General features: G+C 43.1%; 1 protein-coding gene and 1 pseudogene across 1 annotated transcript in view; one reads left to right on the forward strand and one right to left on the reverse strand.

Moving 5' to 3' along the window:
* OGFOD3 (2-oxoglutarate and iron dependent oxygenase domain containing 3) overlaps nucleotides 1–16,158 on the reverse strand; it is a 1,107,281-nt gene that overhangs the window by 820,352 nt on the left and 270,771 nt on the right. The window lies entirely within an intron of this gene.
* On the forward strand, nucleotides 6,489–6,800 carry LOC138247374 (small nuclear ribonucleoprotein G pseudogene; annotated as a pseudogene).

Below are 16,158 nucleotides of genomic sequence, written 5' to 3' on the forward strand. Positions count from 1 at the left end.
TGATACCACCTGCATATATGCAGTGCTGTCCTCAGGTGGTGCCGGCCTTGCCAGGTAGCAATCGGGACTATTGTCTGAGACCGGTGCATCATATAAGTCCCATGCATCCGGGTCATCTTGTGTCATCCTCGTGTGTGTTGGTGACTGCATTGGGGGACAGGTGTGGTGAATGCAATGGTGAAGGCTGTGGCGAAACCCTTGGTGGTGTCTTGTCTCTTGCCACCTTTGCCCTTGGCTACATTTCCGCTTCCTGGAATGCTAGCTTTCGCTTCATTTTTATTGGAGGAAGAGTTTGAATTTTCCCCGTCTCTTTCTGTATGTGCAGCCTCCTTTGGGTATGGTCTGGCTCTCCCATGCGTAGTTCCTGCTCAAATCTGTGCCCTTGCATTTGGCTGGAAAGGCCGTGCTCTTCTGTATAGGAGCCCGTTTTCGGCTCCGAGGCTGCATGTTTCGACACCGAAGGTTTCGGTACACTCTTTTTCGGCTCCGAGGAAACCTTTTTGACTTTGGGGGTGTCGAACTCTCGGTGCCGAGGTGGTTCGGAGCCGGCATCTCGACCGGAGTCGGATGTCTTCAGCTGCTGGGAGGCCTTTTTTGGTTGCCGATGTTTGGTCACCGTGTTTTCGGGTTAAGCCATGGCCTGTTGGCGGTGGCATCCCCTTGGCCTTTACAATTTTCGAGTGAGTCTTCGCCGGGGCTGATTTACTCACAGTTTGTTGCTGCGCTTTCGGCTGCTCACTTTCGGACTCGTCAGAGTTCGAATCTTGAATGGAGAATCTCTCCTCTTCCTCGACGTCAATCTGTTCGGCCGGTGTCGACGCCATCTGGAGTCTTCTAGCTCTTCGATCGCGTAGGGTCTTCTTCGATCGAAATGCCCAACAGGCCTTGCAAGTATCCTCCCTGTATTCCGGTGATAGACACAGATTACAGACCAAGTGTTGGTCTGTGTAAGGATACTTTGCGTGGCAATTCGGGCAGAAACGGAAGGGGGTCCGGTCCATGAGGTTTGGAGATGACGCGGTCGGGCCGACCAGGCCCCGCTGAAGAGTGGAAGACCTGAAGGGCTGCCGGAGCGCTTCTTTTTTTCGGTGTCGATGTGCTAACACTAAACCGGTACCGACCGCGAACAATACCGTCGAATTTTCCGATAACTAGCTAACTTTCCCGATTCGCAATACGGAGCGAAGAGGAACACGTCCGAACCCGATGGCGGAAAGAAAACAATCTAAGATGGAGTCAAAGCCCATGAGCAATGAAGCCGAAAGGGAGGAGTCCCTGGGTCTCGTGACTCGAAAAGACTTCTTCGAAGAAAAACAACTTGTAACACTCCGAGCCCAACACTAGATGGCAGGATAATGCACAGCATGTGTATCTGCAGCTACACATGCCATCAAACATATATATATATATATATATATATATATATATATATCTCATGATTATTGTGGACCAGCATGTCCCCATGCAGCCAATTTTTAGAGCAGTCACATGGGTTGCTAAGCTAGTGTTTTATAGACTAGTGCTCTCTATGCTGGTTTTGGGTTAGAGGCTCAACGTTGTCAAGCAAGCCTGAAGTTCACTTTTTGGTAGTTTGGGACTCTCCTTTCTAACAAAGAGCATATCTGTGCCTTAGCAGCTTACACCACCTTGGAAATGCTGACTGTGAACCACATCAACCAGCCGACTACCTGGCTCAAACAGAAGACCTGAAGTATGAAAAAGCACTAACCTCCCAACTACCATGAGCTGAATATCCTGTGTCCCTCTCCTTCAAGTGACCATATGTGCAGTGTTGTGCAGCATTAGTGCCATGGACAACAATGTCACCATTTTTAAATTCTAACTTTTTCTATGTATGTACTTCTTTCTCCATGCTTTCTTGTTCACCACAAAGTACCTAGAGTTGACTCCTTTAGCTTGTTCATTGAGGGTACTTGCCATGAAGATAAAGAGTCCCGAAAAACGAGTTAGGGATGAGTTATTTTTCGGGGAGAAATGCCTAAACTTCCATATCTAACACTAGCCAGCATAAACTCTCTTCAGTGATTTCAAAATACAATTTCTACATTCTCAAAGGAGTGCCAGGAATCTAATGGAGAATGGGGACAGACCAAGGGGAAAAGACAGGAGTGCTGGAATAAGGTTACCAACGATGGAATGAGGGGAATATACTACACATATCCTTATTTATAAATAGAAAACAAAAGAACACAGAATAAATTATGTTTCTTCTACAACATGTGCTGCACATAGAGATTACCAAGAAACTTTGAGTAAACGTTTCCCTTCTTGAAGTGTACTAACCTGTTCAGATTCTGTACTCCAATAATTTTTCACTGCATTCTTGAATAACTTAATAATCTTGTGGGCTCTTACTTACTTGGTTTCACCAATTCACACAGGCTCACTCATTTTACTCTGGCCCACTCTGTCTCACTCAGTCCCACTCATTTTGAATTACTCAGTCTTACGGTGACTATCTCACAGACTGTAACACTCAGTTACATTCACTGTCATTCTCCCTCACTAGCTCACATTCATTCTCACACGTACTCGTCCTTACAGTCACTCACTCTGATGCATTCTGTCACTGACTCTCTCACTGTAACTCACACATAGTCACACAGACATGCTCACAGTGCTGGGATTTCACCAGCTCTGAACAGTATTTCTGATGGCTGGGGCAGACACCTTCATGCACCTGTGTCAGCAATCAAACAACGTCACTAGCTGCCTCAGTGTGTTGCTGGACCTGAAGCCGTGAATAACTATTCACTCTTGATACAATAAAAATGGACCACAAAACAAGGAGAATGTAGTATAGCAGTGGAGCCCATAAAGGAGAACCACCACTTGTCCAGGACACCTGTCCATCAAAACAATCCATCCACTCAGTCACTCATTCTTTCACTTATACATCCCCCTTTCATCCATCCACTCATCCATCCATCCATTCATCCATCCAATCATCCATTCAATCATCCATCGATCCTTTTGCTTATCCATTCCCCCTTTTCCTCCATCTATCCATCATTTCACTCCATCCATCCATCATCCTCCCTTTGGCTCTTCCATCTATCCACCATTTCACTCAGCCATCTATTCTTACACCATCCATCCACCCTTCATCTCATCCATCCATCCATACATCCCCCCATTTACCCTGTCACTCAGCCATCCATCCATCCATCCATCCATCCTTTCACTGGCTCATTCATCTATCCATCTATTCATCCATCCATAAATTCACCCTTTCACTCATCCATCCATCCATCCATCCTTTCATCCAGGCATCCATCTACCCTGCCTTTCACTCATCCATCAATTGTTTTATTCCTCCATCTTTACATAAATCCTTTTACTCATCCATCCATTCACTCATCCATCCTTTCACTCATCCATCCATCCATTTAGCCTTCCACTCATCAATCCTTTCACTCATTCTACCATCTATCCTTTCTCTCAACATCCATCAATACATCCTTTCCATCCATCCGTCCGTCCTCCATTTCACTCATACTCCCAGACTGAAGAGGTCCATCAACAACCCCACCTCACTGTAGATGCTAAGGAGGTGTGGTTGATGATGCCCCTGATGCAGGAAGAAGCTTAACTGCACACTTGCCTCTTAGTCCACTAGAGCAATTGTTGTCCGCAGCTGGTTACTTTCCTCTTTAGGGCCTCTAAGGAACAACATTTTTTCCAAAGTGAAACCAAGTGTTACTGCCAAGAGAGCAGTCCCCTGCACCCCTCCTACAGCTTGCCCCTCAGTGATGATCAACAAATTGTTGCCACCCACTCCCTCCTTGTCCACATGGACTGCACCACCCCCAGCCATTTAAGTGAATTGAGTTTTGTAACTCCATCCAGGGCCACTGTTCATGCGCCCCAAAAGCCACTGGATCCATCACATTCTAAATCAACACTCCCTCTCTGATGATGTCACTGCTGTAGCATGTGCCTGCAGGTCGAAGAAAATCTTGCCTGGGTGGCCACTGCACAGTAGGACATCTGCAAAGATCACTACAGTTCACCCAGGAGATTCAGGACACTGTTTCTGAGCAGTGACTTCTTTTCAGCTGCTCTGTGTTTCTTTCCCTTTTCTTGCCTCTCCCCAGAGGGTGGCAGGGCAACGCCCCTTTTGCCCATGAACACCAGCCACTCCTGTCTAGATCAATTCAACCCTCTACTTATTTATTTTTGTTTTCTCTTTTCCATCCGAAACATTTCTTTCTCAATGCCTCTCAGAATCACACTTCACAGCTGCTCTTCTGTTCCAGTCAACCTAAGGAAGTGACACAGATGAGTCAGCTGCCCAACCTCTATGCAACTCAAACATGATTTTCTCAGTGATAAAATGTGGTGACAACACATTTCAACAAACTCTTGCAGTTCCCCTACAGTTTCAGCCAGCACATTTACTTAGTTGAATCAGTTCTTCAACTCGGGATGATAAAGGCCACAGACTTTGAGCGCTATGCCTATTTTTTCCAAAAACTACTCCATCTCTCCAGTTAGGATCTATGTTCCATCAACACACCCTTGGGAAACTCTTCACATTGGAAAATGTGACTGAGAAATTTGCACCACACTTTTCTCCTCCATAAATGGAAACAACAATAGCTAAGGCTAGCTCATTGCACTGTTTTTCTTGAACTTTAGTAAATGTCATAACCGGTGTCCTATTAATCCTGCTCTTATCACAATTAAGCTAGTGACAACAATCCTTCAATTCTCTTTGTAAGAACAAATCAAGACTAGTACACCAACAGTCTTGGCAGATTCCACTCTTGGATTTATCAACACCTCTCTCAAGCTAACTGGGGGTTTCAATCTGGTATCTCTATGCAACAGTCCATTGATTCCTCATAACTATGAGATTTCAGAAAGGGAAGCTCAATTAAGTTTTGCCTGGAACCATGTCTGAGATGTGTCGTTCAGAAAGGTTTCCATTAACATACTCTGTGGCGTAGCCTTCATTCTGCTAAGTCACAGATGCTTCAAATAAGTTGATTAGAAATTGCTTAACTATCTCAGACTAGGAGTAAGCTCCAGCACGTACTCAATGTGATACCTTGATTTTGACACCCACTAAATATGGCACCTGCATGCCAACCTAATAATTCACATGGTTCTGTTAAATAAACCAACCCTTTGCTCGTATTAAAACTACACAAGTAAAAAGTGAGATATAGGACAAGTCAGGTTATTTGGTAAGTACACAACACAAGCACCCCATGTTGATTCAAATTGCATGTAGCAAAGGCTTCTGCATATGCATGCCACAGCCCTGCACAACACTATCAGTTTTCAAGTGGGCTGGCAAACACATGCTGTCTCTTGCTTGGCTTCAGACCGCTACTCAGTCAAGCCACTGGCTCCTCCTCAGTTAGACCTTTCCTCTGTAAAGCCATTTACTCCTCCTCAGTGAAGGCAAAGCAATGGAAGTATAAAGTCATCTAATCAAAAGGATGGTAAAGAAGCTTAAGTTTCAGGGTAGGGACACACATAAGAAGACAAGGAAAAATCATTGAATAAGAAGCAAAGCAAATGAAAGTAACAAGACAGACAACCTATGGTAAGCAATGGGCAGGCACAAAGCCCACTGTACTTTTTGGTATAGGGTGAAAGATGTCTTTCAACAGTAAGTAGCTTAAAGCTATCTATAAGTGAGATATAAAATGAATTACATTTTGCACATGATGTGCATACAATTAGCCTCTCCCCAGCTCTGACCGTCTTTCAGCAGAAACAAATAACTCCACTCAGCAGACAACCAGGTTTGCTACCAAGAGGCTTACTTGACTTGTACAGTACACACAGGATCAAAGGCTCTATACTCTCCAGTGCAACTGATTTACACAAAAGAAACCCTCTTTGACATGTGCTCCAAGCCACCATTTCTGCCCCTGACTTCTGCCTCTACAGCCAAGCAACTGCCCTGCGTCAGTGCTTGCTCCAACTGTGTTTTCACTCCCCTCATCAGGAGCAGCAGTTCCTTAGAGCAGAAGGTCTGCTGGGTGGGCAATAATAGGCAGCCTCCTGCCAGCATATATGTGGTTGAAACATGGCGTGCATCTCCACCTGCTCTTTTTGTTTTTTATCATCAGAACATGTGGAAGAATAAATGTGTTTTCTGTACCTGTATCTATATTCATATGACATTTCGATAGCAAGAACCTAGCCAAAAGGCAGCAGAGCTCTGTGCATGGTCAAAGACAAGTATAAATTCAAGGACAAAAAGGAGAGGAAACTGGGTTGTGGGCGGTTAATACACTGTGCAGGGGAAGTGGCACGGGCCCTGCAGGAAAAGAAAAGAGGTTCATGGAGGAAGAGTATGTAGGGCAGTGGTCAGAGAGACCACCTCAGGAGCCAGGGATCCAGGTTCGAGCATTGGCGCAATGTCCTGTGATTCGGGGCAAATCACTTAATCTCCCCATGCCCATGGACAGAGCCTGGATACCGTCACGGGTGATAAGTCACATTTCATGGACAAGAAGTTGTGATTAAAGTTAAACAGTGGTCGCCATGTCCAGGGCAGTTGTCACTGACGAAACTATAGAGATGGCAGCCAGAGCCAGCAGAACAACATCGGAATGGTAGTCATCAGAGGAAACAGCATCCTCATGTTGAAAGCACTAGAGAGAGTATGATTACAATGATGAAAACAGTTGGTGTCCCCTTTGAACCTACACTCCTGATGTGCTGAGCACTCATTTGGACAGTCTGAAACCCTCATTGTATTTTTTGTTTAGTTTTTTTAAATAAAAGTTTTGTAAATGGAAAGGTCTTGCTTTACATTGTGGTGTGACGTTCTTTAAAGAGATGCAGCTTTGCTCTTTCCTAAATTATAGCTGCGTTGGGGTAGCCTGTATGAATTAGTGGATGTTATCCTACGTGCATAGATGGAAAAGGTCTTCTGTCTTGTTTTTTCTTTTTTACACTTCTTAGTTTGCAGACTGAAGGTGTCCTGGCTGCGTACGACGAGATGCACCAGAGATGGTGAGCTTGTCTGCAAGATAAGCGAGGCTACTGGTTGTGATGGCTTTGCAAATGATCCAGCTGGTTTTGAAGGTGGTTCGAGCTCACAAGGGTAGCTAACAGAGTACTCACAGGATGGGTGTGACCTGATTGTATTTCTACATGTTCTGGATGAATCGTGCTTTGGCATGCCGGGTGTCTAAGTGGTGCCAGTATGGAGTCTGTGAGGCCACAGAGGAGGACATTACTACCATCTAGATGCAAGAGTGTGAGGGCTTGGCCAGAAGTTCTGAAGTCACTTTCTGAAAGAAATTGATTTACTTTCTTTAGAAGAGACAGCTGGCACCAAGCCATCTTTGTTTTTTGGCAATGTGGCCCTTGAGGGTAAAGTTGGAGTCCAAGGTGAATCCAAGTGACTTGGCATTCAGTGGAAGTTGGAGTTCGAAGCAGTCAATGTTCAGGTCACTGAGCCAAGTTTGTACTGTGTCTTGTTCTTGGCAAATAACAGGGATTCTGTCTTGGTTGGGTTGAGCTTCAGTTAGGCACTGGACAGCCAGGTTGGATGGTGTTCCGGCAGTGTTTGAAGCGTTGAATGTCTGAAGCATAGGAGATCTTCAAGTAGAGTTGTACATCATTGGCATATTGGAAATTCTTGATGTTATCAGTGAGTAAAGCAAGAAGCAGCTCCATGTACAGGTTGAAGATGACAGGAGACAGTACGGAGCACTGAGGGACTCCACAAGTAAATGGGTCTTTTGTGACTCAGAAGTGCCCATGTGAAAAAATTGATTTGGGTTGGTAAGGTAGGAGGAGAGACAATGAAGGACACTGTAAGTGAATCTTTTTTTAAACTAAAGGGTGCATATGATGATGGGATGGATGACTGTTGTAATATTATAGTAATATAGTAATATTAGTAGAAGAGGTCATCTTCCTCTCTGGTCAAGATGGCATTGCCAATTATGTGTAAGCTTGTGGTCTCAGTGCTCGAGTATGATCTGAATCCATACTGGTAGTCATGCAGGAGATGGCCAGCATTGATGTGATCTTGGAGTTGATCACATGCAGCTTTTTCAATGATCTTGCTGATGAATGGAAGGTGAGTGGTGTGCCTATTGTTGCAAGGTCAGCAGGGTCTAGTGTGGGTTTCTTTAGGAGCTGAAGGATCTGGCCTATCTTGAGAGCTTCTGTGAAGATGCCTTGCATGCAGGAGGCATTGACAATGGTAAGTAGGGGTAAGAGACCATTCCTAGAGAGAACTTGGATGAAGGACAATGGTAATACATCATTTTTATAAGAAGTGACTTTAAGGGAGTGGAGATATGTGATTAATTTTATAAAGCGTGCAATTGCCCAAGGGTATCTAGGCGCTGACACAACAATACAAAGGCTACACCTAGACAGAGTACAATTAAGCTGAAAAAGCCAAGTTTTAAGATGTTTCCTGAACATGAGAAGATTGGACTGATTTCTTAAGTGACCAGATAATTGATTCCAAAGCAAGCAAGTAGAATGTGAAAAACATCTTCCCCCCCAAGTAGCTTTAGGTATTTTCTGGATGATCACCTTCCTTGCTCTCATGGATCGAAGGGACTTAGGTCCAGATGTAGCAAAAGTAGATTTTGCGACTTGGAAATTGCGACTCGGTGTGACTCGCAATTTCCGAGTCGCAAAACCATATGCAGACTGGTGTCTCAGACACCTTCTGCGAGTCGCTATGGGGTCGCAAAGGCCCACCTCATTAATATTAATGAGGTGGGTCGCATTTTGCGACCCCATAGCGAGTCCCTGCACTCACAGGGATGGTGGCCTGCTGAAGACAGCACACCTCCATGTCAATGACTGCTTTTTAAATAAAGCAATTTTTATTTTTATTTTGCAGCCCGTTTTCCTTAAAGGAAAATGAGTTGCAAAATAAAATAAAATAACGAAACCATTTGGTTTCGGTTTTTCAGAGCAGGCAGGGGTCCATTGGACCCCTGCCTGCTCTGAAAAACCCTTTTTGGCAACATTCACAAAGGGGAAGGAGTCTCATGGGGACCCCTTCCCTTTTGCGAATGGGTTACCACCAGTGTGACACTGGTGGTAACTGCGAATTGCTTTGCGACCGCGTTCGCGGTCACAAAGCAATTTAGCATAGCGATGCGAGTCGCAAATAGGAAGGGAACACCCCTTCCTATTTGCGAGTCGCATTCACAAAGTTACTATTTTGTTTTTAATCAGGAGCCAGTGCAGTTCTTCTCTGGCCTTACAGACTGAGTCAAATTTCTAAATATTTTTCAGCAGCCTAACTGCTGCATTTTGTAGCCTCTGTAGCTTTTTTATGATGCCCTGCTGTGCCCCTATGTAAAGGGCATTGCAATAGTCCAGTTTGGACAAGACTAACGAGGTGACCACAGTTTTTTTGTAGATCACGAGGGATAAACGGCAAGACTTTGCGCAAGGTCTTCAACAGGAAAGCAGCAGGATGATATAAACTGGTTTGCCTGATCAAAAAAATTAATCTTAACATTGATTTGAACTCCCAGAATTCTAGCTTTGGCTACTGGAGTAGGCAAAGCCCCAGTGATTAAAGCCACCAAGAATCATTCCAAAAAATTGTATTACGTCCAAAAATGAGAATTTCGGTTTTATCAGAGTTTAATTTCAAGCAATGACTATTCATGCAGTTGATGATTTCAATCATGCAGCTTCTAAAATGTGATGCTACCTCCTCCGTATCCTCTGAGATAGGTACCACAATTTGCTTGTCATCTGCTTAGGATACAGTTGAAAAGCCAAAGGATATAATCAGCTCCAGGAGTGGAATCATGTATAAGTTACATAACGTGGGACTCAGGGCTGAACCTTGCGGTACACCACAAGGCAGGGTGAAAGGCTTAGAAGAGAACTTTCCCTATGGCAACAATCTGTTCTTGATCCTCAGCTCAGACGATTCCAAGCAGTACCCTCAACACTGATTCCCGCTAAACACCTTTTCAAAATAAGGTGGTTCATGGTGTCAAAGGCTGCAGATAGATCAAATAAGATCACCGCCACTTTGCTACCGTTACCCAGGTTATATCTGACTTCCTCACTAGCAGCGATAAGTGCTGTCTCAGTACTGTGATCTTTCCTAAAGCCAAATTGAGCAGCATCCAAGATGTCATACTTGCCTAGGTAATCAGCTAAGGTGGAGTTTAGATGTCTTTCTAAGACTTTGGCTAAAAACAGAAGCCTAGAAATCGATCAAAATTTATTTTCCTCTTGGGGTTCAAGAGAGGGTTTTTAAGTAAAGATCAGATGGAAGCCATTTTCCACTCTTTGGGAAAAAGGCCTTTGCTCAAGATGTTATTGAGAAGTACAGTGACCAGAACTACAATATGTTCCAAGGCTTCTTGAAATATTTTTGCCAGGAAGGGGTCCAATGGTGAACCAGATTTTGTTAGCTTTATTAATTCAAATGCTCTCTCAACTAAGAGAAGAGGAAAATTGTTGAGTGTATGCTGGCAATATTCCATCTCCATGGAGGTCTTCACTGTTAGCCTTAAGTGCCTCTTGGGTATCCCCCACGAGATCCCGATATATGATGGTCTCTACTTTATGTCTAAAAAATAGCTAAATCTTCACATACCGGTTGAGACAACGATATGGCTGGAAGAGCTGGTGGAGTTGATAACTCCTGAACTCCTGAACCATTTAGAACAGCTCTCTGGAAGAATTGCTGGCAGATAGGATTTTATTTGTGAAAAAACATATTTTTTCCGCTACAATCAGTTCTTTATACTCTCTTATAATATGTTTGTATTTAATCCTTTCCTCAGGAGCACAGGCATTCCTCCAAGCTCATTACTGTCATCATTTGCCTTTCATAAGTTTGTACTTTGGAGAATACCACGGGCAGATGGTTTTGCTCTGTGGGATCTTTCAAATGGCCAGTTTGTTAACTGCTTCATTAATCCAACTATCAAAGTTAGAAATTGCTTCCGTTATCTCCCCATCATGGGACAGCTGGGATGACATCTGGATGTTCCCTAGTTCAGCTCTATTCATTTTCTTCCTAGGCCTGCCCTGATAGCAGATGATAGGCGCTCTAAGCTAGTGTACATTAGCTTTAAGACATAGATAAAAACTAACCGCTAAATGGTAAGATCAAGGGACCTGGAATGGGCCATCCATATATAGCTCAGGATGGTTAGAAAAAAGTCCATCCAGTATATGATCAGGCTAGTGTGTTGGTTTATTCACTAATTGGTTCAGTCCAAAATTTTAAGAACTGTCAATAAAAATATTAGAGCCTTTGTTCTCAAGATCTTCTAAGTGAAAATTAAAATCACCTAAAACTGTGTAATTGGCAAATGCTACACTCCCTTCCTTAAAGTTTCCTATAGCCTCAAGAAACTTTATCTCTGACCTGGTGGTCTATAGAATAGAAGGCCTTGAAAGGAGGAGTTGTGATCAGTTTTGCAATTGGAGGACAGGGCTTCACAGTAATCAATGCTGGCTGGTTTACAGCTAAACACTAAATGATGTTTAAAAACAATGGCCAGGCCACTGCCACGTTTCCCAAGCCTATCTACTCTGGAAATAAAATATCCAGTTGGCAATGCTGCCACAAAATCTGGGGCCGGGGCTTCATCAATCCATATATCTGTCAGAAAAACTATGTCAGCGTTATGGGAGCCTAAAAAACTCAAAAACATCGTATTTGGGTTTTATAAGTTAACGCACATTCAATAAAATACAATTTCATTTATGCAAGTAGCCAGGTTGAGGAAGTAACACTGGCTTAAGATCAGCACCTGCGCCCAGGTGACACTGAATTAAACAATTATTACAGACATACTTATCCTTAATGTGGTCAAAACAAAAACAGTCACACTCACCGGACCTGCCTGCATTTATCCTCACCAGGCTTGGTGTAGCTGTTGTGCCATTCTGTATTTTTTCACTGAAGAAGGCAGGCATTGCACTTTTCTATGGAGTAAGAAGTAGGTGGGTCTGGCAGCTGATGCAGTGCTTGTCTTGAACAGTGTTCTGCTTCTGTTGCTTAGTTGTGTTAAACAATGTTCTGCTTCTGTTGGTGGCTTTATTGATGGTTTTCGTAGAGGACTTTGCTTCGGCTAATGAGTTGTCTGTAGGATGAGTGGAAGGACTTTAATATCAATAGGTCCTCTGTAGTTCTAATACTCTCAAACCAGGTGGCAGCGGGTATAGCTCAACGCACCTAACCCGTAAATTCCCTGAATCAGAACGTAATTTGAGTGGAAGATGAGAACTTCCTTATGTGTGCACTAATACTAACATCTGCTGCCAAGGTGCACTTCTTTAAACAAGGAACTGGATACAATTTGAATACTGACAGTGCACCATGATGAGCAATATTGAAAACTGGAATGACCCCCCGAATATGGCGGATGGAAGTGGAATCGAACTATTAGCCCTGAAGAAGTCCTCTGTTAAGGACGAAACGCGTTGGCTGTTTCTGCTGTGAATATGTGCTGTTTTAAGAAAAAAGAATAAAGAGAAGATTTGAATGAAAACAATACTAAAGAATTGGAGTTCTCAATAGTGTTGATTGTGGTGCACTGCCAGTATTCAAATTGTATCCAGTTTCTCTGTAGTTCTGTTTTTCCTCTATTTTCTTTCATATCTGCAGTAGGATTGTTTATTGTCAGCAAGGTCTTAAGTACACCAGGGTGCTGAAGGCTTTGGCTTGGACATTTGTGCTGTAATTTGGAAGTAGACATCTGCATATCTTTCTAAAACAGGCTTCTCCAACAAGTAGCTTGTGAGCTACTGGCAGCTCTCCAGCTACCTGTCAGTAGCTCTCCTCTATGAAGACTAGCCTACTAAATTGTGAGTATTTACATGTTTAAATTAATATATGTACACCAAAATTGAAGTCTGTATTCAAGAAGAAATGTTTGTATTTTCAGAACTCCAAAGCAGATGTTGGAGAAACATTGTTATATTTCGAAAATATATTTAAAGCTTATATTTGAGTGATAACTCATAGGCCACTGGTGATACCTATTACTAATATTATTAACCTGGTGAAATGGGCATTGTACCTATGGTTATGTATATTACCCATGAAGAGGTAGTTCAGCCGGACATCGCATTTTTTACATTACGTCAGGCAATCATGCCTGATGCACTGAGACAATTGATACTGGTAATCATGCACATGTTGGTCACTGATGTAATCATGTCTGGTGTGGTCACTATTTTAACTTGGACAATGGACAGAGACTCTACTTTCTGTGGTTACCATACTTAAATTGTTTATAATAGTTGCCCTGGCCCACAAATGGTGAACAAAAGTGTGAGCAGCCACAGCCAAGTCACGGACTCTTTCAGTGACGTCAGTAAGACAGTGAAATCGGAATAAATTCAGGGACAAACAATAAGTTAATTAGGATAGTAAACTGCAAAGGTTTTAAGTTAAGCAGTATTAAGTCGTTCAGGGTTTCTCTTGACATACTCATAACAGAATGACACTTCACATTGTCTTAGTGAGGATAGGCATCCTGCACAGAGGTCTTTCTCCTACTTTTCCCTCCAAAAGAGAGACACTTTGCAAGAAAAAAAAAGGGGGGGAAGGCGTGCTTTTGGGAATCAAAAGCAAAAGTAGAAATAGCCCTTTGAAAAATACATATAAATGATAATTACTTATAGAAAGTCAAATAAAAATAGCCCTGTGAAAATGCATATAAACAATAACTACTAACAGGAAGTAAAATATTATTTGTCCCCAGTGAAATACAAAATGATAAGCAACACACAGATTTCAAAATGCACTTGCACTTGCTCTAGCTAAAATACCACAGTTCTGATCATACAGTCGAGTCAAATTTATTGGCAAAGAGCTAACCCTTCTTTTTTAATACATGTGCATCACCACTAAGGTAGGTCTTAGACAGCCATTAGGGCAGAGTGCAGTGCATTTAAAAAGTAGGACATGTACTCCCAAGTTCCTTTTTCACTACTGAAAGGCATACCTCTGCTACAGGATAATATTTGGGTACCATATTACATTTATTTGGTAACAGGTAGAAATATTATGTTTGGCATCTGAGGAATTGTATTTAAAACCCTTAATGATAAAGATGGATTTTGTGACAATTCTGAAAATTCCTCTTTTAGAAAGTTGGCATTTTCTTTTCCAAATCATTTGGTGGCAGCAGCCTGTGTCCTGGGTCACATGACTGTAAACATTTGGCCTCTGTGTATTACTTTTAGACAATGAGACAAAGGTCTAGGTATTGGCAGGATTGGCCATCTTGTCAGTCTGGGAGGGGTAGAGCTGTTCTCTGCCTTCTTACATTTCAAAGATGCTGCCTCAGCACAGTCACAAATGACTTCACACTAGTCTTTTGTCTCAGCAGCAAACCCTGTTCAGCGGCTCCTCGCAAAAGAGGAGTCCTTGTCAGCTACAGCCTGCAGCTTCGCCCCACTGGAGGTTTTTGACTTATAAAAAAGTGACAAAGCCTCAACCTAGAACAATGATGCCTACCCCAGAGGACAATACCTCAATGGACACCACTGGCTGCCTTGCACCACTGAACTTTACCTTCTCAGACATTTTTCTTCATAATTTCTTCTAAGTCTGAATGTAAGCCGTTCTGTGGTTATATCTCACTTGGTAGTAGAGGTGGGTGAGACACTGAAAGCTTGAGCGAGGTTCAAGCTGGACGTTTGGCTGTGGCTCAGCTGGAGGTCTTCTTGGAATATCAAGCTCAAAATTACCCAATCTTTTAGGGGAGGTTGTAACCAAGTGGCTGCAGCTGCTGACTATGTAACATGTGGAACCAAGTTTGAATCTTGGCCGCGGCTCTGCAAATCTGCCTGCTTCATAAAAACAAAGTGTAAAATAGTCTGTGCCTGTTTGTGAAGCGCTCAAACATCCGATGAGAAATGTTTGCACTAAGTGAAACCAGCCAAAAATAAAATCGGGATTCTGTCACCCATGTGCTAACCTCATCTTCCAAGAATTAAGGACAAAACATTAAGCTTTGATGTCAGAAACAGTTACCCATCTAGTGGCTGGATTGCACAGTGTGAAACTGGAAAATGTCTTCCCTGATTGACCAAATTGTATGATCCTAGGCAAATACTTTGTCACTGAAGCCGAACTTCCTTTTTGTTTATCATCACATATCAGAGCACTTTCAAATTTGTCAGTTCAGGATGTGCACTATACAAAAGGATGTTTGTTGCTTTGCTGCATTATTAACGTCAAATATTTTCAGCCCTTGGCTCATGCTCTTAGAGCCAGAGCCCACCCTTGGCTTGTTTACGGATAGACTCTGCTCTCCCTGTTAATGTGTTGGCTCACCCATCTCTACATGGCAGTGTCAGTATTTACTGGGTGCTGTATTATTTCTTCATATTAGTGTTGGACCTACGGGTCTGGCTCACACTAGTAGTGTCACGGTGGAGGCTCACACGTCGTGTCAGATCAGGGAAAACATCCACCCACCTATTATGGCCTTAGCTGGAACGCTGGAGATCAAACCTTCCAGGATTCCCCGGGTCTGTGGTTCCTCTGACTTGCTGAATATAGCTGCACTTGGTTCTTCCAATGCCAGAGCACCTGGTTCCTTGGTGCAAGGTGCGGTATTCTTCCCTCTGCAGCCGAATGCTGGGCTTGCTGTTTCAGTTCTTCCAGCAAGGTGGTGGTGACATTTCCAGACCAGTGCTAAGGCCAGAAACGGAAGCCGGTTGCGGCCATTATGTGAGAGACTGCTCCGTCACTGGTAAAAAGCTGGTGCTTAAACCTTCCTAGTTTCTTATGGCAACATAGTATTTTTCCCATCTGGTTTGCCAATTCAAAATTGCTGAATCTGAACTCCTCTTTCTGATTGACCAGTTATTGTTTTTCAACAGATGATCAGTTTTCTTCGGTGGATTTGTTACCTGCTGTTGTAATGTGTAGCCCTTGTTTATTTTACGTTTTCAGAAAACTTTTTGAAATGTATACTGCTTTGGGAAAATCGTTGTCCTCCTCTGCGCTATTAAGCCTGTTCAGTGCCAGGAACCTTCCTCTACATATACTTACCAGCATCTTCGATCATTGCCAAAAGGCGTTTTTCCTCCTTCCTGGCTCATTCATGGAGACATCCATCAGTTTCCATGTGAGATCTTTCATGTATTGGCAATGGTGCTGCTATATGGAGTCAATTTACCTCTCGC

This window comes from Pleurodeles waltl, chromosome 7, assembly GCF_031143425.1.
Source record: "Pleurodeles waltl isolate 20211129_DDA chromosome 7, aPleWal1.hap1.20221129, whole genome shotgun sequence".
In the NCBI taxonomy this organism is placed as follows: Eukaryota; Metazoa; Chordata; class Amphibia; order Caudata; family Salamandridae; genus Pleurodeles; species Pleurodeles waltl.